The 21,278-nt window shown below is 30.4% G+C and overlaps 1 long non-coding RNA gene across 5 annotated transcripts; it reads left to right on the top strand.

Annotated features, from left to right (window-relative positions):
• The first annotated feature begins 8,422 nt into the window (after positions 1-8,422).
• Positions 8,423-10,910, top strand: LOC107914999 (uncharacterized). Of its 5 annotated transcripts, none has more exons than XR_005919521.1 (5): positions 8,449-8,756; positions 9,233-9,387; positions 9,482-9,543; positions 10,505-10,564; positions 10,649-10,910. It is a non-coding gene; the product is annotated as an uncharacterized lncRNA (long non-coding RNA). The 5 variants fall into 5 exon arrangements; XR_001689138.2 differs by having other exon boundaries at positions 9,226-9,387; positions 10,493-10,564; XR_001689136.2 differs by having other exon boundaries at positions 8,452-8,756; positions 9,226-9,387.
• The last annotated feature ends 10,368 nt before the right edge of the window (positions 10,911-21,278 follow it).

The raw sequence follows: 21,278 nt of genomic DNA, 5'->3' as shown, positions 1-21,278 counted from the left end.
GAAGTACAAACAGGGGCATGTATGTGCATTCAGGGGTACCAAAGCACAAACAGGGGCACATATGTGCACTCAAGGGTACTGAAGTACAAGCAGCGGCACATATGTGCATTCAGGAGTACCGAAGTATAAATAGGGGCACGTATGTCCATTTAGGAGTACCAAAGTACAAACAGGGGCACATATGTACATTCAGGGGTACTAAAATACAAACAAGGGTATGCATGTGCATCTAGGGGTACCGAAGTACAAGAAGGGGCATGTATGTGAATTCATGAGTACTAAAATACAAATAAGGGTACATATGTGCATGCAGGGGCACCGAAGTATAAACAGGGGCATGTTGTGCATTCAGGGGTATCGAAGTACAAATAGGGGCACATATGTGAATTTAGGAGTACCAAAGTACCAATAGGGGCACGTATGTGCATTCAGGGGTACCAAAATCCAAACAGGGGCACATATGTGCATTCATACAATAATTATCTATAAATATATTAACTAAAGAACAATATATAAGATTACAAGTTGAACTTTATTTACGTATTGAAATACTATTGACATACCTACTATTTATTTTTGACAAACACGCAGGGACTAATCCGTTATTTTTCCTTTTCCTTGGTTATTGTCTTTTTTATCCAAGTTTTAATATGCAAGAACTTTTGATAGCCAAACCTTAAGCTTTATCTATGGTGTTTTTACTCTTCAATTTTTGGTGGTTCTTCCTTTCGGAAGATGTTAGTATTTTTATTTTATTTTTACTTAAGTTTTATTTAACAAATTACAATTTTATCTTTTAATTTATCATGCATTTTGATGAATTCAAAGTACAAAGTCGTCCATCTAATTTTACTATGGTCTAATTACAATATGAGTCCTCCTTCATTTAATAATTAAACTATTTGATCATCTTAATATTATAATTAAAAAGTTTTGCACCATTTACAATTTAGTACTTTTTCCTTATTTTGTTATCTAAATGTTAAAATTTCTTACCAAAATTTTAAGACAACTCTTATAACTCCGTAAATATTCTATAGATAATATTTACGAGTCAACATGATGGAACTTTGTGGTCCCAAAACCACTATTCTATCACTACTGAAAAACGGGTTACTATAGTGTGGTTGAAGGATACGCCCTTATGACTGGGTTACATGGCCGTGAGGCCAGGCCATATAACTCTCTGTGCCTGTGTGAAAAAATCACACATTTATGAAGTAAGGGAGACACGATCGTGTGACTGAAGGACACGCTCGTGTGCAATCGATAAAATCCCTAACAAAGGTCACACGGTCATGTGGCCAGCCCATGTGACAGGAAAAATAAATCCAACTTTTAAAGCGACACATGATTGTGTGCACCGCCCGTGAGCTTACCCGTGTGGCTCAAAAACCTCTTCGATCCTTGCTGCAAAACACGAAAATTCAACACCAAATTGACCCCTAATTACGAATGATTTAGAAACACTTAAAAGGCGATGCTCACGCACTAACGATCAACTGATGCACCTCAATTAAACGAATCTAAAACTCAATTTTACAAATACACTTAATCTTAATGAATTTCAATTTAAGCCACATACAAGAATCAAAGAACCCATTGTAACCCTCAACAAATTAACACCTACACTTACCCAATTTGATACTAATGTTGAAATCAAAAGAAAAATTGAAGGACAAAGGAGAAAGAAGAGACTAAAAATACAATAAATCAAAATCTAAAATTTTTGGGGAATGAGTTTGACGTAAGAGAAAAAAATGTAAGAATAGTTAATTTTCGAATTTCTTATCCTTTTTCAAAATATTAAAATAAGATCAAATAATTAAAAATCACTTTTAACAAAAGACCAATCATATATATTTTTAATAATAATAAGAAAAATTGAAACCAAAGCTAAAAATAAATTTATTTCTCATTTAACGCACACGAGTATTCGAACCCGAGACCTAAAGGAAAACTAATGCTTAACCACTAAACCACTAAGCTCATCATTGTCTATAAAACACAAAAACTCACTTAAAGGTCCATCCGAACCATTGACCCTAACCAACAAACCATCATTCTTCTAACCCCACTTTCGGGGTGTTATAGAGGAGGCTTGGCCAAGTGAGTCGTTTTAGTATTTTAGGGTTTTTAGTTAAGTTTTTATTTCTTTTCAATTTAGTCCTTTTTATAATTTTGTTACTATTTTAATTTGGATTTGATTTCAAACGAAGGCTTTAATATATTTGTTTTTCATTATTTCAGTGTTGATTCCAATTGCAATCGAGGAGATCTTTGCAACTATTAAAGGAGATTTCTCTTCCAAGATTAAATCAATATAAAAATGGATTTATTTCTCTACTCCTTACTTTTATTTAATTTTTTGTTTTGCATGTTAAATATGAGTTTAGGAATCATTGTATCTAGATCCATGAGTAGCTAATTTCCTGAAGGAGATTAATGGACAGAAGTGTGAATAATTAGTGAATGAATGAGGGTTGAAATCTGAGTTAGTAGGCTTAAATTATGTGCGATTAAGCCCTAAAAAGTGACGCCTCTTGGAAGTAATTTTGGATAAACGAGACCTAGAGATAAGTTTACCGAGTAAATCCTAATTTATCCCAATCAAGAAAGTGAGGCTGAGAGGTAAGCATGTATTAGTCGACTAGTTAATTAGTTAGAGGTCGAGAGGTAATAACTAGTTAATTAATAGCTAACTTGATAAAACTCGAGTTCTGAAGTTAATTAGGATCACTGAAGTAAGTTGATCTCCTACCTATTTTATTAGATTATTTTCTATTTTTAAATTAGTTGATTTTAGTGTAATTAATTTTTATGTTAATTCGATTAATTGATGTTAATTTAATTTTTCGTAATATAATTTTAAATCAATACTACTTAGACTTATTAGTGTATAAAATTAATCTAGTTTAGTTCAACCTCCCTTGGGTACGATCCTCGGAATGCTCCCCAAAATTTTTTGTTGTAACATTAATCTATATTAGAATTTGACCTGTATACTTGCAGACACCGCTGCTTAATTTTATATTTTTTTGTTGCAATATTTCTAGTCTAGACATTCACACGTCTAGTTGCGGTCAGAAAACTTAGAACAGAAGCTCTTATAAGCTTAACAGACAACACCTTCGTTAACGACGAAGAACTCTTCTAGTTTCCTTCAATGATAACAAAGACTAGCAAAGAATATGAAGTAGAAAATCGTCTTTCCACTACCAGGTTATCCTATTTATAGCTAAGTCACATCCAAAACTCACTTAGGAGTAGCTCTAATCAGTAATTATTCCCACACGCTTCCACTAATTAACAATATCCTACAAGGTTCCCCAGGTGTCCTAATTACTATATGTCACCTCCACTAGGATGCTAGATGACTTAAATGTGTCTCACTAACTACTATACTTACATTAGCAGCGACACAAAAACATGAGTGACGGAATTATTAGCAGAAAAGTCCACCTAATAAGGTTCTCCCCACAACAAGGAACTCGCCATTCCGCGAAGTAAGATTCCATGGGTTCGGTTAAGTTTAGCAAATACTTTGCCATGACATTACAAACCTTAACCTGTCTAAGTCTCACGACTTAGGCATAGTCTTCCAAACAATACCTGCTCGCCAAATGAGGGTATGACAAATTGTCATGGGGCTAGAAATTTAGTCTAGCAAATTGCGTGACCTTAGGCAATTTCTTGGGTTCAAATCCGCCTAAGTCAACCTTACTCTTGAAAAATGAGAATTCTAGCGATATTCTCTAATGCATCGAAGCAAAAGCAAACACAAAAAGGAAAGAAGCCATAAATAAACAGAAAAGCCACAGAAAATTAGTGCATACCAAGTGTTTGAATAAATTGTCTCAAAAGTATTCTATTACTTTGAAGGCTTATAAGTGAGTGAGTACAAATGAAGGGGAAGACCTCTATTTATAGTTGATCTCCCCTAAATCTAATGATACAAATCGAATTACATCGATAGATAGGATTAGTGCCTACCTACAAGATGAGATTCCTAAGAAAGTTCAACTCTATTCATCTTTATCCCTTATGATTTAGAATAATTACCCTGGTAACTCTAGTTCTACTAGAGCATTTCACTAGACCACCAAGATTTGAAGTAGATGGGCTTTTTTCATATGTTCTATGAATCAGGCCAGGTCGAACTAGTCTCATTTCATTAGTTGACCTCCACGGAATGTTCCGTACGCATTCATCACGACTTAGATCCACGGCCTGTGACACTATGACCTAATTAGGCTAACTAATGCGACATTTGGTTTCTCAAAAAGATCAATAAAACTATAAATAATTTATTAAAATCTTGATTCTAGGAGTCCAGCTGACAACGAAAAATCTTCCTTTGAGGTTGTTGAGACTTGGTGATTGCCTGATATGGGTCGCTCTTAAATATAAAGTTTGAGAAACCCTAATCTACAACATATTTAAGAGCCAGGATAATTACATTTTATCTCCACCATGTTTGAGCTCACTAAGCCCAACAATTTTTTTGGCACGACCCTCTACCACAAATCCATCATGGTCTTTGATTATAACACAGATCCATCTAGCTCATTAAAGGCTCCATCAGTATTAAATTTTACCACATCACCCTTAAGGGCCTTCCAACGCAACTATCTCAGCCGCGAGGTAATTGACTAGAATCACTACTTAAAACAATTACCTGTTTATGTAAGAATCCAATAAAATTATGGGTAAACTATAAAAATAGTTACTTTTATTTGCCTCAGATTACATTTTAGTCACTTATGTTTGAAATGTTACGTTTTAGTCACTTACGTTATCATTTTGTTACGAAGTGGTCGCTCTACCGTTAAACCCCATTACCTCCCTAACGACAGTCCTACGTGGCAATCCAAATGGGTTTTAAATGCCAACTTGTATATCTAGTTGCTGGGATGAAAATAGGTTTTTGATTAAATAAATTTAGTTTGGGCTGCCACGTAGTACATCCAAGTTGGCATTTAAAACCTATTAGGATTGCCACGTAGGACTGCCGTTAGGGACGTAACAGAGCTTAACGGTAGAGTGACCACTCCATAATAAAATGATAATTTCAAACATATGTGACTAAAATGTAATTTAAAGTAAACAAAAATAATTATTTTTATAGTTAACCTTAAAATTATTTATTATTTTAAAAACATACATTTAATACATTAATTTTAAAAATAAGATTATTAACTGTTATGGATGACAAATACATTTTTTAATTATTTATTTCATTAGTGGAGGCAACAGAACAGGTAAACTGGATGGACGGCCCATGAGAATGATGAGATAGAGAAATTTCAACAGCGTGTCAAAGTCTCCCATGTCTTTCAGTTCTCTTTCTTTATTTTAATTGAGTTAATATATCGAATGGTACCTGATATTGTTTCGAAGTTTAACGTGGTATTCCACTTTTTTTTAACCAATTATGTACTTAACTTTGAATTCGGTTATTCAAACCAGTATCTAAAATTAATGGTGCGGAGTTGGGAGAAATATTGACAAATATAATGTTGTTGTGTAGGCTGAACTTTGAGTTATGTATAATGGATTTCGTTTGACATGGGATAATAGTTGGGCTAATATTGTGATTGAAATAGATTGTGTACAAGTTGTAGAAATCATCTTAGACAGGTTTTATGGGCAATTGTACAATGACCTAATTTCGAGAATTTAAGAACTTTGTAGAATGCAATGGAGGGTGATCATTAAGAAGATTCCAAGAGAGGTCAATGCAACTGCACATTTGTTGACTGTGAAGATGAAAGTGTTCCTTTATACTCTGATAGTTTTTTTAAAAACCTTCGAAAGTATTTGTTGATCAATTACGACTTGGTAGTAAGTTTATGCATGATGATACTGAAATAATGTTGTAATTATTAAATAAATAATAATTTTACAAAACAAAAAGTGTGAGTTAAGTTTATAATTCAAATATAAATACTAACTTTAACAAGAATCAGCAGTGACCATATTAGTTTTGTAACGAGCCAGTATACAGATCTTGGAGGTGAAGTAAATTTCGATCAAGTGTCCTAATTATTCTAAATCACCAGCAAGTGAGAAAAGTCAAAGTTAAAAACTATCCTTTGTAAAATTCAAGACTAGTTTCTCTTAGGTAAAAGAAGGTTTTTATTTTATTTTATTTTTAATTATGGATTTGGATTTACATGTACTGCTTTCTGTTAAAAGAATTTGGGTAAGAATCAACTTAGAGATTAAAAAACTAATAAATTCTATTAGAATCAACTTAAAATAATATAGTTTTTAGGTATCAATAAAATAGTGTCACGTCATTAAATTTTATAAATAATAAAATATTGTTATACACTCATCTATATCTAATATTCTCCAACTTAATTTAATTTTAATTAAAATTACTTAAAATAATTAATTTTTTAAATTATAAACAAACCTCTTTTCTTCTTTTACAAATTTTATTCATTTTATCTCTACACAAAAACAGGCTTTTAGCGGCACTTTTAGCGGCGCTTGGACAAAAAACGCCGGTAAAAATTGAGCATTAGCGGCGCTTTATGAAAATTGCCACTAAAGATAGACAAAAACGCCGCTAAAAATGAGCATTAGCGGCGTTTTTTGTAAAAACGCCGCAAAAAACCAAAGCCCAAGGCATCGTTTTCTTACCTTTCGGGTCTTTAGCGGCGTTTTTGAAAAAGCGTCGCTAAAGAACCAAGCATTAGCGGCTTTTTGAAAAAGCGCTGCTAATCCTGGTAGCTTTAGCGGCATTTTTGAGAAAGCACCGCTAATGCTCGTGGCTTTAGCGGCGTTTTTGAGAAAGCGCCGCTAATGCTGGTGGCTTTAGTGGCGTTTTTGAGAAAGCGCCGCTAATGCTGGGGGCTTTAGTGGCGTTTTTGAAAAGGCGCCGCTAAAAACATTTTATCTTAATTGGTTTATTTATATTAATTAAATAAAATTCAATTTTTTTCTAATTGAATATTTAAAATCTTTAGAAAAAAATAATGACACGTAGAAATAATTTGAAATAAAGCACATGGAAAAATTCAAATACTATTATTTAAAATAATTTTAAAGTTTTTTGGGTACATGATTACTGATTGTTTTTTAATTTATATATTAAAAAAGTTCTTATATAATCGTAAAAGAGATAGTATTAATTTTAAAATATTGAATTAATTATCACTATAGTTTAGGGTTTACGGTATATGATTTATTTAAGATTTAAGGCCGGTTTAAGAGTTACTATTTTAAGGTTTAAGGAGTATGGATTAGGGATTAAGGTTTAGGGGCTGGGATTTAAGGTTTAGGGGTTATGGGTTTATGGGCTAGGGGTTAGACGTTAGGGATTAAGAGTTAGGGATTTAGTGTTTAAAGATTCAAGGGTCAAGTTAGGGTTTTCGGTTTAAATTAATTATTTATATATTAAATAATTTCTTATATAATCGTAAAAGAGATAGTATTACTTTTAAAATATTGAATTAATTATCATTATAGTTTAAGGTTTATGGTTTGGGGTATATGGTTTAGCGTTTATGGTTTAAAAGATGCTATTTGAAGGTTTATAGATTATGGGTTTAAGGATTATGGGTTTAGGGTTTATGGTTTATAGTTTACGGTTTAAGGGTTGGGGTTTAAGATTTAAGGGTTAGGGGTTTAGGGTTTAGATTAATTAGTGTTTTTAATTTCTATATTAAATAATTTCTTATATAATTGTAAAAGAGATAATATAAATTTTAATATATTAAAATTATGATTATAGTTTAAATTATTTAAGAGATAATAGATAAAATTTATATATATTAAATGGTTTAGAATTTAAGATTTACTTGAGATTTGTTAAATGATGAAATTTAAACCATTTGATATATTTAAATATTAGATTTAAAAAAACATTGATAAATAAATAAAAAGTAACAGATTGATATGGATAGGTAACTATCTATTTTGGATAGGACCAAATTATAACAAATATACGATATTTATAAAAATCCAATTTGTTTTCTTATTAAAATATTATATTTATTTTGAAAGTACTTAGTTTTTTTTATAAAAAACTAATTTATAAAAAATAGTAATAATAAATGTTTTATAAAATCACTTAACTAATAATTTTTAGCAGATAAAATAAAGGTTTTTTAGCATAACAAAACGACGTCGTTTTTTATGCTAAAAATCCTTTATTTTATCTGTTAAAAATTATTAGTTTGCGGCGTTTTTTGTATTGCTTACCTTTTGCGGCGTTTTTCATAAAAACGCCACAAAAAATCATTTCATTTTGAACAAAACGGCGTCGTTTTGTTATGCTAAAAATCCTTTATTTTATCTGCTAAAATAAAATTATTTTTTGTGGCATTTTTATGAAAAACGCTGCAAAAGGTAAATAATAACAGAGTTTTTACAAAAAAGCAGCAAATACTTTTTAAAAAAATCGCGCCATATTATCCCCAAATTTTCGAAATCCCTAATTTTCCCCCATCAAACCCCTAACTTTACAAAACACAGTCCTTTTCATTTATTATCATTTTTCGTTATTTTAGTTCTCATTTCTTACAAGTGCATAGTTTCAGTTCTCATTTCTGGACTCAATGTGATTAACTGATTTCATATTGCTTTATCTTTGCTTACCTGAGATTGGTAGTGGTATATGTGGTTTTTCTCATTCTTCACCTCAAACATCCTTTTTTCCTGTTTCTCTCCTTTTCCCATTGTTCTTCTTCTTCACCCAGATTCTGTTTCTTTTTCTTTGATCTAACAACTCAACACCCACCAAGGTAATTTCATCTTTACTTCCTTTTCAGTCTTTTGGCTTTTGATTTTCACTTGTCAACTTTGTTCTTTTGGGTCACTCCTTTTTTGGTTGTTTATGGTTTTTGGGTTTTGTTAGTTGGTGGATCTCTTGTTGTTTCCATCATTTTTTTGGTCAGATCTCTGACATGAATGTGTTCACTGAACTTCTTGTTTATTGTTTTAAAAGGAATTTGTAGATTGACTGCGTATTTTGGTCGGTTTACATGTCGGATCTGAGAGTGTATTAGTGTCCTGCTTTTCATTTGGGAAACCATATATCTGAGTCTGACTTCTCTCTGTGTTTCATCAGTATTTTTCTTGGGTTTGTTTTACTTTGAAATGAATCTCAGTTAATTAATGTATTGCTGCTGACATAAATATTTGCTAATTCCGATGTTTAATAAAAAATAACATTATCTTACAAAGAAAATGGATTTTTTTTATTGTTGTAAGATATCAGAAATGGTGAAGATCTGTTGCATCGGTGCTGGTTATGCTGGTGGGCCAACAATGGCTGTCATTTCATTGAAGTGCCCTGAAATTGAAGTGGCTGTTGTGGGTTTAGATTAATGTTTGGCAAGTTGAATAGATAATAGGCTACATCTTACTCAAAATGTATATTTGCTTGCCTTAAGTTCATGCATGAGAATTTTGTTGGCCTCTTTTGTGATGTTTTACTCTTTAATTTATTATAAACATTCACATATAGGTTGTAGGGTTAAAGGTCGAGTTGTGCAGGTTGCTGGAAGAGAAAAGATCAGCTGTTCTCAGGTTAATAATTTATATTATGTCTATTACTTTTGGTTCTTCGATTGTCAGTTCTCTATAGACCGTAGAGGAAATGTAATTTATTTTCTTGGTTATAGGTTGCTCTTCACCTCTACTATGTCATAATGTTTTGTAAATTGGATATAAGTGACTATTTAATCTTTGCATTTTAAGGAGGAACTTCCCTGTTATTTATTTTAGAATTGTTTTTTTAATGTTCATGTTAATGAGCATATGGACTAAGTTTGTAATCTATAATGGGTTTAAGTCATGGTTTACATTTGGAGCTTTGTGATTAAAACACTATTATTACTTGAATGGAAATGCATTTGCATTTATGTATCCTGCAATGCTTTTTAATTGAACTTTGGGGTTGGAATTGTTATTAGGAAGTAATTGATGTTTTTATGTTGATGTTAATGAATACAATAGACTAAGTTGAATTTTTTATGGGTTCAAGTCATTGGTTTTCATTTGAACTTTGTGATTACAACACAACAATTTACTTGAATGGAAATGCACTTGTGTTTTCATATCCTACAAAGCTTCTTTAGTCAACTTTGGAGTTGAAATTGTTATTAGGATGTAATTGATGATTTTTTATGATGTTAATGAACATAATAATAGACCAAGTTTGGGACCTTTTATTTGGTTCAAGTCATTGATATTCATTGAGAATTTGTGCATTGTGATTAGATAATTACTTGAATGAAATGCACTTGTTTGTACCCCGCAATGCGTTTTAATACAAGCCTGGGATTGGAATTGATATTAGGATTTAAGAATGGAGATGTTTCCCCAATTAATCTTGCTTTAGGATGATGCTATAAGATAGAAAAAAGTAAATGCAATCATCGAGTTGTTACACTTAGCACTTTTTGTGGTTCTATGATACTTGGACTTGTGTATATGTATTGGATATGGGTATGTTCATGTATTTCTGGTGATATAGTTCTTGCAACAGCTTATGGACATGAGCTTCCTCGCTATGGACTTGAAGTTGGCCTTACAAATTATGCAGCAGGTGGGATTTACTTTTCTAGATGTTAAGATGATCTTTTTCTTCTGTTTGAGGATATTATCTTATTTAATGACATTTTGAACACAGCTTATTGTGTTGGACTCCTTTTGGCTCGCCGAACACTGAAGCAGCTGGAGATGGATGCTGAATACGAGGGCAATGTTGGGGTATGCATTTGCCCTGGTTTCTGAGGTGTGGAGATGGACTCCTATTTTTTCATGCTTTTTGTATTATATAAACACCCCTGTTTCAATGTCTAATTGGAGTTTATAGAAGCAATAAACCCATGTAGTAAATAGTGAATGTAGTAAACCTATTTTAGTCTAATTTCAAAGGGTTTTTTAATTTATATTTTAGTCTATAAATTTTCAAGTTTATTACTGCACATTTTGAACTTGTGCATTTTTTTTTTGCAATCAATTAGTTGCACTATTTGAACTTGTAATTTTGCTATTTAAATATTAACATGATTTTTCAATATTTTGACTAAAAAATATTAATTTATTATATGATTAAATACTATCTTTTTGACTAGAAGTATATATTCAATGCTAATTAATTTTTAATATTAATAATGTTTGATTTTTAATATTTAATATTTTTAAAAGCTAGTTGCGTTTTTTGTAAACGTTGTTAAAGGACATGATCTTTAGCAGCGTTTGTGATAAAAGCGCTGCTAAAGGTAATGATCTTTAGCGGCGTTTGTGGGTAAAGCGCCGCCAAAGATCATGTTATTTTAGCGGCGTTTGTGGGTAAAGCGCCGCTAAAGATCATGTTCTTTAGCGGCGCTTGTGATAAAAGCGCTGCTAAAGGTAATGTTCTTTAGCGGCGTTTGTGATAAAAGCGCTGCTAAAAATCATGTTCTATAGTGGTGCTTTTTCACATAAACGTCGCAAAATTTAGCAGCGCTTAAAAACGCCTCTATAGGCCTAAAAAAAAGCCGCTAAAAGTCTGTTTTGCTGTATTATGTTTTTTTCGTAAGTTAATATTTTTTATTGTTGTGCAACCAATTTAAAAAAAAAGGGTACTTTTTGTGTAATTTTTTCCATGTAATTGACACATAATTTTGGTAATTATTTCATCCTAAACCCCGAACTCAGAACCCCAAACTTTAAACTCAAATCTTGAATTTTAAACCCTAAACCTTAAGGTTCAAGATTTGGATTCGAGATTAAGGTTCAATGTTCGGGTTTGTGTTTTGGATTTGAGGTTTAAGGGTTTGGGGTTACAAATTTGGGGTTTGAGTTTAAGGTTTGGGATTTTAGGTTTTGGGTCCAAGGTCTAGGATTTTAGATTCAGGGTTTAGAGTTTTAAGGTTGGGGTTCAAGGTAAAAAAATTACCAAAATTCCATGTCAATGACATGGATAAATTGTTGGAATATTATGAAATAACTGGATAGGGACCACGAATAATGTGTTGGGAAGGGTTCATAAAATAATTTCTCTATGGATTAGTGTATAATAATTATTTCATATCTTTAAAATTTGATGATGTGGCAAAATTTTATTGATACCTAAAAACCTTAATTTTTAGAATTATTCTAACCAAAGTTATTCCCTTCAAAAAAATTTAAAACGTAGCTTTTTTTTTTAAAAAAATTGAAATATTTTATAACTTTTGGATTTAAGCCTTCGAAAAATAGATGTAAAGTTTGTTTTTAAAAAAGAAATATGAAGAGATTTTGAAAAAAAAATTAAACTGCATAAACTAAATAAAATAATTTTTTAATTTAAAATTTAATTGTAAAATATATAATTGAGTATAAAAAAAATATTAATTATTTTATTATTGAAGGGATAAATATCAAATTTATATGTGAACTTTAGTCCAATGGGTAAGTTGATACGTGAACTTTGATTTGGTGCAATCATACATATGAAACTTGAATTGTGGTTTATATGTATATATTATATTTTGATTTTGGTTCAATTGTAGACATTTAAAGAAATGGATATATATTCATATTGAATTAATAGGATTGCTTGTATGCAATATACCAACATAAAATGGTACTAGTTTGATAATATTGTTAGTGATTTTGTGAAAATTGAATCAAATTAAAATTTCATGTATAAAATTACACAAAATCAAAATTTATGTATAACAATGCACTTTGGATAAAAATTTATATATAACTTTGATATTTATCCCTTTATGTATAATATTTGGGCGGAGCAGGCTACTTACCAAATGTTTATAAAATAAGTTATTTTTTAAATATAAACTTCACATTATTTTTTTGACATAATGATAAAAATTAGCACATGCCTTTACATATTTTGTCATTTTAGTCTAAATTCTTTTTTATTAGAGGATTTTGGCCCTTAAGATTATTTCGAGCCCAATTATTTTTTTAAGAAATAAATGTTGATTAGGTTTTTAAAAATTAATGTTGCTGGCAATTTGGTGTGGAAAATTTTAAATGATTTGGTTAAAACTATGTTATTTTGGAAAAAAAAAAAGATCGTATGAAGTAATGGTATTATCCTTTTTTTAATAGTTTATGTCACATCATTAATTTCTTCCTAAATTTTAAAATTTTAATTTGGATTTGATTTCAGATGAAAATGTTGAAATTCAAGATAAAAATTTGATCTGACATAAAACTATTAGAAAAATAAATACAGATGACGTGGTGTAACTGTTTTGTACATTCTTTTTCCTTTATAGAATAACCACTAAAATATTACATGGAAATCTTACAACTAAGTCTCAAACACAGCTGTAATACATGAAAATCAGAAATTTAAGTTTGAAACTTTGAATAACCATGATCAATAGGATTAGTTTGGGAAGGCGATGGTCGTGTTTATTGTAAAGCCAAACCTCATTCTCTTTCATTTACCGAACCGTGGAGCAGAAATCGCATAGTGGGTAGCCATTGGTTTGAATCGAAGATAATGATTTTTGCTTAAATAGGTTGTGTATTGTTTTATTTTGGTTTAGGGTTTCGAAAATTTGTTTGGAATACAGGGTTTATAATAAAATGTGTGCTACAGGGTTTCAAAATCCCGCTTGAATTTGTTTCAGGTTTATACATGGTTTCGATATCTTTTTTTTTTCAGTTAAAATTCTCAGTTATGGTTCCAATAACATTTATTTTCAGTTAAAGTAATTTGATTATAACTAAAGATTAATTTTCCATTACCTTTGTAGTTGAAAAGTTTCTTTTTAAAATTTATTTTAGAATAAAAAAAGTATTTTTGAAATATGTGGTAGAAAAGTATTTTGAAAAAGTGTATTTGTAAGTTTGTAGTGTTGTTCATTATTGCTAAAAAGTTCAAAGATCATTTTTAGACATGATAGTAGAAAGTAAAAAATTAAGCTATATGATATTTAAATAATTTAATATAATTATAAATGAATATAAATTTTAAATAATTTTAAAGTAATTAATACAAATCATTTGTAAAACTTATGATATATAAAATATTTTTTAAAAATTAAACATAATAATTAAGATTTAAGATTTAAAATATAATGATAAATTATATTTAAATAATTTAATATAATGATGTTGGATTAAAATCACTTGTTATGGGCATATATGTATAATATATAATGCTATTATAAAGTGTGATTCAAAATAAATTGACTGATTATCTTATAAATGTCATAGGTATTAAAGTGTCATGGAAATAATGTATAGATACCATAAGTAGTATTTATAATTTGACGAGGAGCCAAATTATAACTACCCAAAACTGATTTAATAACCAGTTATTTTAAAAAAGAGGTAGTGGTCCCCAAGAAATAGATATATATCTCGTATTTCTTTTGTATCCCCATCAGATAGAATTATAAAGAAAAAAGAAAAACTATTTTATTGGAAGATTAAAAACTTTCTGGGTAATCTTCAACAATAGATTCGGATACACTTCCGTATTTAGTTTTATTCTTGACGATCTAACATGTCAGATATTGTTTTATTAAGTTTTATATCAGGGTGTTCTGGTTATAACAATTGGTATCAGAGTCTCGTCATATTAAATCATTGAGAATTGATTAAGTTTCTCTCTTTTTAGAATGATTGATTAATGAAATTTCATGGGTTTGATATTTTGATTATATATATGTTCAGTCTTTGAGATTCATGATAAATGTTTTAGGTTTTATTTTTTTTATAAATTTAATTTTTAGGTATTTATAAATCAAATTAGTATTCACATATCAAATTAAAAGAAAAAAGAGATAAAATCTATTCATAATTTGTTTCTTTATCATGCGTGAACTTGAGAGATAATATTTGCACAAACTATTAGTCCATTAGACAATTTTCATGGATTGATATTGAATTCATGCTTTTCTTGAATTGATGCAAATAAATATTTGTTGAATTTTAGCATAACTCAAGGAAAAGTTACTGATTCATATTTTGTTGGTTTTATAAAGTAATTATTTTTAAATTGATTCCATGCTTCCAATTTAATTTTAATCGACTATTAAATTCTTTAATAATATTTCAAGCACATATATTTTGAATATATATATATACATAGAATTTTTCTCTATAGAGACGTAGGAAGGGCAGTGATATTGTTTTTTTCCCTTTAAATATATAATTATGGTATTAGAAAAACAGTATATATGGTTTGTGTAATATTGCATGATTATATTACGCATGAATTAGATGATATTGGATCCATAAAGAGTTATGGTTTTAAGTTTGTGTGTATTTATGTTAAGATTATTGATAAATTTTAATGATTTAATTATGAATTTTTGTCAAATTGGTTTGATAGATATTCATTGAAATTGTTATCTTTCTATATTAATATATATTTATTTTTTTAAGGTGCTTTTGACAATACATGTTGGTTTTAAGTTTGGTTTTATAAGATTTGGTTTTGAATTTTAATTGTAAAAATTTTAATGGTTGCTTGTTTAAATATAAATAAAAAAAAGTCAAAGATTAAAGTTTTTTGGTTTCTAATTGTGCCATTTAGACAATCTTATTTTGGGTTATTTTGGAAATCATGGTGTGATTAGAAATTTCAATTCTAACCTTGTTTGTTATGAAATTTCTAAATTTGAATATCGATATGTTTATATATTTTTTAAAATATATTGTTATCTTTTAATTTGATTGAAAGATGAAATTAAGAGAAATATTTTGAAACAAATAAATTCAGATTTTGGCTTTGGATTTTAATTAAGGATGTCTAATATTTTAAATAGATTAGTTGAAACAAAATGCCACCAAAGTGACATCTTTTGCGTAGATTAGTATATGTAAAATATCAAGATGATTATATATATTTCTGATTCATGTATTTATTAATTAACCCAAAGGTAAGTTAATATTTGGCAGAATTTCAACGACATCTGTGGTGATAAATGTGTGACAATTATAAGGTACTTTATGTGAGCAATATGTTAGTCCAAATATTGATTTATTGTTTGACATAATTTATTCTCAATTTTTGATTGCCACAATAAGAGTATCGCTTACCATTAATATTACTGTCTAAAGACTTGATACTAATGTCATGTTTGATATCTTGAGATGAAATTAACTATTATTTTGAATTTACTGTTTACTTATGAATATTGATGTGAGCTTGTTTTTATTTATTTTTGTTTTATATTCAGCTAGTTCATCTTCTACTGCTACAATATCTACTAATATCAATTCTATATCATGCTTAATGGGACCAATTTCAAGGAATGCAAAGTGTACTTACTTATAGTGCTTCGTTGTATGGACATAGACCTTGCACTAAGGGAAGAACAACCTGCACATCTCACTATGACAAGCACCCCTGATGCTAAAAGGGATTTTAAGAGGTGGGATCATTCAAACTGCATGAGTCTAATGATCATGAAGCACAACATTCCAGGAGCCTTTAGAGGCACAGAATCTGAAAAGATTACTTAGGCCAAGGGTTTACTTGACGAAATTGAGAAACGTTTTGCCAAAGACGATAAGGTTGAGATGACATCACTTCTGGCTTCTTTGATGTCTATGAAGTATACCGGTTAAAGAAATGTGAGAGAATACATTATGGAGATGTTCCATGTTGCTTCAAGACTTACTTAAGATTGAGCTTTCTAAGGAATTGCTTGTTCTTATGGTTTTGGTATCGCTTCTTGCACAGTTTAACCAATTCAAAAGTAGTTACAACTGTTAAAAGGAGAAATGGACTCTAAATGAGCTCATTTCACATTGTGTCTAAGAGGAAGATATGTTGAAGCATGATAAGTCTGAAAGAGCTCATTTGGCTAGTGCCTCTAAAGAGAAGGGCAAGAAAAGAATTTAAACTCCTAAGGATATGGTAAGAAGCATGATTACTCATTCTACCTTACTTGAGTCACTCGAGGGAGAAGCATTAAAGACAACAACTTACATTTTGAATAGAGTAGTCACTAAAGTAGTTGCAAAAACACCATATGAGTTTTAGTCGAAAGCCTAGTCTAAATCGCTTTCACATTTGGGGATGTCCAACTAAGGCAAGACCTTATAGACCACATGAAAAGAAATTAGACTCCAAAACAGTGGTCATGTAATATCCCATTTTTTAGTGGTGTCAAAAATAGTGGTTTTGAGACCACAATTCTGATACGTGAAGTCATATTTTATTTTTTAATTGATTTTTATTAAGTACATTAGGGTTGCATTAAATTTTGGTAAGGAAATTTTAATGTTTAGTTAGTTAATTGAATAAAAAGACTAAATTGTAGAAGACACAAAACTTAGTAATTATTGAATTGCATTAACTTGATAGTTTAATTATTTAATGGAAGAGGGCTTATGAAATAATTAAGCCATAAGGTTAATAGGTCGATGATTATGATCCTATTAATTGTTAAACTTGTAAGGTTAGAATTAAGGATAAAATTGTAATTATAAAATAAAACTAAAAGAAATAAAATACAAATGATGAATCATTATATTTCTCTAGTAGCAATCGAAATTAAGGGGTTAAAACACCATTTTTATCAAGCGTGAGGTTCGACCATAGCTATTGGGTTGCATGTAAGCTCATTTTAAATCTATTTCTTGTAATTTTTATATTTTTGAAATCGTTGCAACTAGGTCTAGCTAACCATAGCTTTGTTTTTGAAACTGTCAAGAATTTTGAAATGTGCCATCGAAGAATTTTTAATGTTTATTTTGTTAAATAGAGGATTTGAGGTCTTAGTTTTAATTAAAAGTGTTTATTAATCTTGTCAGTTTTTGAATTAAGGATTTATTTGTTGAAATGTTAAAATTTACATAATAATCTTGTGAATTTTGAATAATTATGGACTGTACTAATATGGAAATAAATTTGGCTAGCTTGGGTATCTGGAAAATTTTGTTAAATTTGGGAGATTTTAAGTTAAGGACTAAATTATAAAAAATGTAAAAGTTTAGGGAAAATGTATAATTAATGAAAAGTTAAAGGTCTTATGAATGAAATTGAGTGTGAAATGTATGTGAATTTAATATAATGTATTTAATTACTATATAGATCAAGAAACAAGTCATAAGGACAATAATCGAGGAAAGGGAAACATTGTAGAGTAGTCCTTGCATTTGAATCGGGAGTGGATTGTAGGTAAGATCATAGTGTTTTGTTATAGACTTGTAATTAATTTGTGTTTTAGATTATTGATTTATATTTAATTGATTTATATATAAATGTGAAGTTATATTGGTTATTTATATAACTATGTAAATTGCAAATATTTATGTATACACTTTGGTGTCCCTGTTTGCACATCCGTGCCCCTATTTGCACATCTCTGCCCCTGTTTTACATCTATTATGCCCCTAAAAATGGAGTAATTACTAAGTATGTGAATTGAGTACTAGTGATTTAGACTAAATGTTATGGAGTCCTACGGACTAGTTACATACATGTATGTAAGGTTTATTTATGGATTGTTACATGGAATAGGCATAATCCTATTATGATAAATTTCCAGAGAAGATGTCCATTTCAATTTGGTGGATTGTGAAAATAAATGTACCATGTATTTGAAGAGTAGGATGTGCATGTTAGATCTTTAAATTGTTTATTTTAATCAAGTTAAGTTTAGTAGATGTTATACTATGATCTTACTAAGCTATTTAAGCTTATTTATTTCTCTTATGTTATTTTGTAGTTATTAATTGCTGACTATTTAGACAGATTGATCGAATAGCTCACACTATCCAGTCATTTTTTTGTATCTCTTTTTTGATTATGGCATGTGTATATAGGTTTTGTTTGTAAGTTGTTCATGTTAATAGTAATGGATGATTAAGAAGATTTTTTAGCTTCTTTTGAGTATGTTTTGCAATGTTGGAATATGAAATCTTATGCAAAAATGGAAGTCCTGATGTTTATTTGGTAAACTTTGTAGCATGTTTAAAATGTAATAATAATATGGTTAGTTTTGGGAGCTTAAATTGGAAATTTATATTAGACAAAGTCTTGTTAGGTTGTTTAAATGTTTAGTTATGAATTGAGGTGCCTGTGAATGGTACATTTGTTAGAAGCTTTAGGTTGATTGTTTTGACATGTTTAAGAGTGTTTTGATTAAAGGAATGTTTGTGTTATTGGTGTACCTTGTTGGGCAATATTTGGTATTGAATTGACTTGAATTAGGGATTAAATGGTGAGTACAAGGCCTGAGACACGAACTGTCACACGGCTCTGTGTGCTTTATTGTTTAAGGAGCAGGTTTCGCACGGTCTGAGACACAGTTTGAAACACAGCCTTGTGTCTCAAGTCAGTTGGTTACACGGGCTAGCACATAGCCAGCGACACAGCCGTGTATGCCGAGTCAATGAGTTACACGATTAGACACATGGGCTGGGACAAGACCGTGTGTCCTTACTTCGAATGCTCACATAGTCTAAGCTATGTCACACGGTCGTGTGACCCCTGCTTTTCAAATTTTCAAAACTTTCTGAAATTTTCTGTTTTGTTTTGATTTAATCCCGAATAGTTCCTAAACTATTTTTTAGGGCCCTGTAAGCTCGATTCAAGGCCCATAATTGTATTCATACCATGAATAGATATTGTTTGTTAATAAATTAATTGTTTAACTATTTTGAAATAAAGTGAAATGTTTTATTTTGATCGGTAACACTCTAAAACCTTAATCAAGCAACGGAGACGGGATAGGGGTGTTACAGAGCAACTACTTTATTGGTTATTCTGAGTGATCTAAGGGTTATAAGTTTTATGATCCCATAATTAGGAATATTTTTGAGATAAGAACTATAACATTTTTTGAGGATGTTGAGTTTGATGGAGAAACAATGATAGAGACATTGCTTTGGAAGAGGAATTGGATTCTATCTCAATTCTTTCTATCACATTTGATGATGTGCAAGTTCTTCTACCTATCATTGATCAAGAAAAGAATTTAGAACCTCAACAAGATAATGTTTAACAACTCCCTATTCAAGATGAGGTAATTGTTCTAGAAGAACAAACTCAACAACCTAAAAAACAAGTGCTATTAAGGAGGTCCATGAGAGAGAGGAGAAATGCAACATTTTTTGATGATGTTGAGTTTGGACGGGGAAACAAGATTAGAGACATTTCTTTTGAAGAGGAATTTAGATCTTCAAAAAGACAATGTTGAACAACTCCCTATTCAAGATTATGTAATTATTTCGGAAGAACAAACTCAACAACCTCAAAAATAAGTGTTATTAAGGAGGTCCACGAGAGAGAGGAGAAATGATATTTCAGATGATTATGTTATATTTCTCCAAGAACATGAGGATGAAAATGGAATGATGGAAGATGATCCAATCAACTTTCATCAAGCCATGAAAAGTTCTAATTCTCAAAAGTGGATTGATGTCATGTAAGAAGACTGTAAGTCTATGCAAGATAATAGAGTTTGAGAACTTGTCCCATTGCCTGAAGGTGCAAAACCAAATAGTTGTAAATGGATATTTAAAACCAATAAGGATGAAAATGGTAATGTGGAGAGGTATAAGGTGTATCTTGTAGCTAAAAGATATACTCAGAAAGAAGGCATTTATTTTACAAGGTCCCAACCAAGATACAAAGGCAGATGGAATTTGTGAACACACCTTGTGCGTGTATATGTGTGGAAAACGGGGGGTATTTTATTTAGAGTATTTGTGAATAAGTATATGCCATTAAGATTCCACCAATATTGGTTGTGAGAAAGTGAGACGGTTCTTTAAATTTTAATTCTAAGTATCTATTGGTTAAAATGACGCTAGAAAAGGGAAGTCCGCCAAAGACTATTTTAGGTGGAATGTCCACCAAGGATTTCCAAAGGAAGAGGGTGTTCGTTGGGACTATCTAGCATTGAAAAGCCACTAAGGACTATCATATAAATGAAAAGTTTGTTGCTCATGATCTAGCAAGGAGATAGTCTGCGGGGGACTATTTGTTGCTGGGAAGTCCATTAGGACTACCTGATTAAAAAATATATATGTTCGGACTATCATGAAGAAGAGAAAGTCCAATTGGGACTCTCTTAGAGGTACGTTTTTACACAGAAAGAGTAGTGCTTAATTACTCGCCAAATCTCATAGTTGATGGCCATATACGAAGATGGAAGTAAATGAGTTTCCCTTTCAAAATAGTATATGCACAAGCTAAGTTATAAGCAAGTGGAAGACAACATAATATAGTAAGTAGAATTTGGATTTGATGTGAAATGAAAGAATCAGTGTAAGAATCCACCATTTTGGCGAAACATCTGCAAGTCTATCAAAATCAGTCGAAGACCTATGCACCTGTTTACATGGTT

Source organism: Gossypium hirsutum, chromosome D10 (genome assembly GCF_007990345.1).
Source record: "Gossypium hirsutum isolate 1008001.06 chromosome D10, Gossypium_hirsutum_v2.1, whole genome shotgun sequence".
NCBI lineage: Eukaryota > Viridiplantae > Streptophyta > Magnoliopsida > Malvales > Malvaceae > Gossypium > Gossypium hirsutum.
Note: the sequence above shows the minus strand (reverse complement) of the source record. Positions and strands in the feature narration are given on the sequence as shown.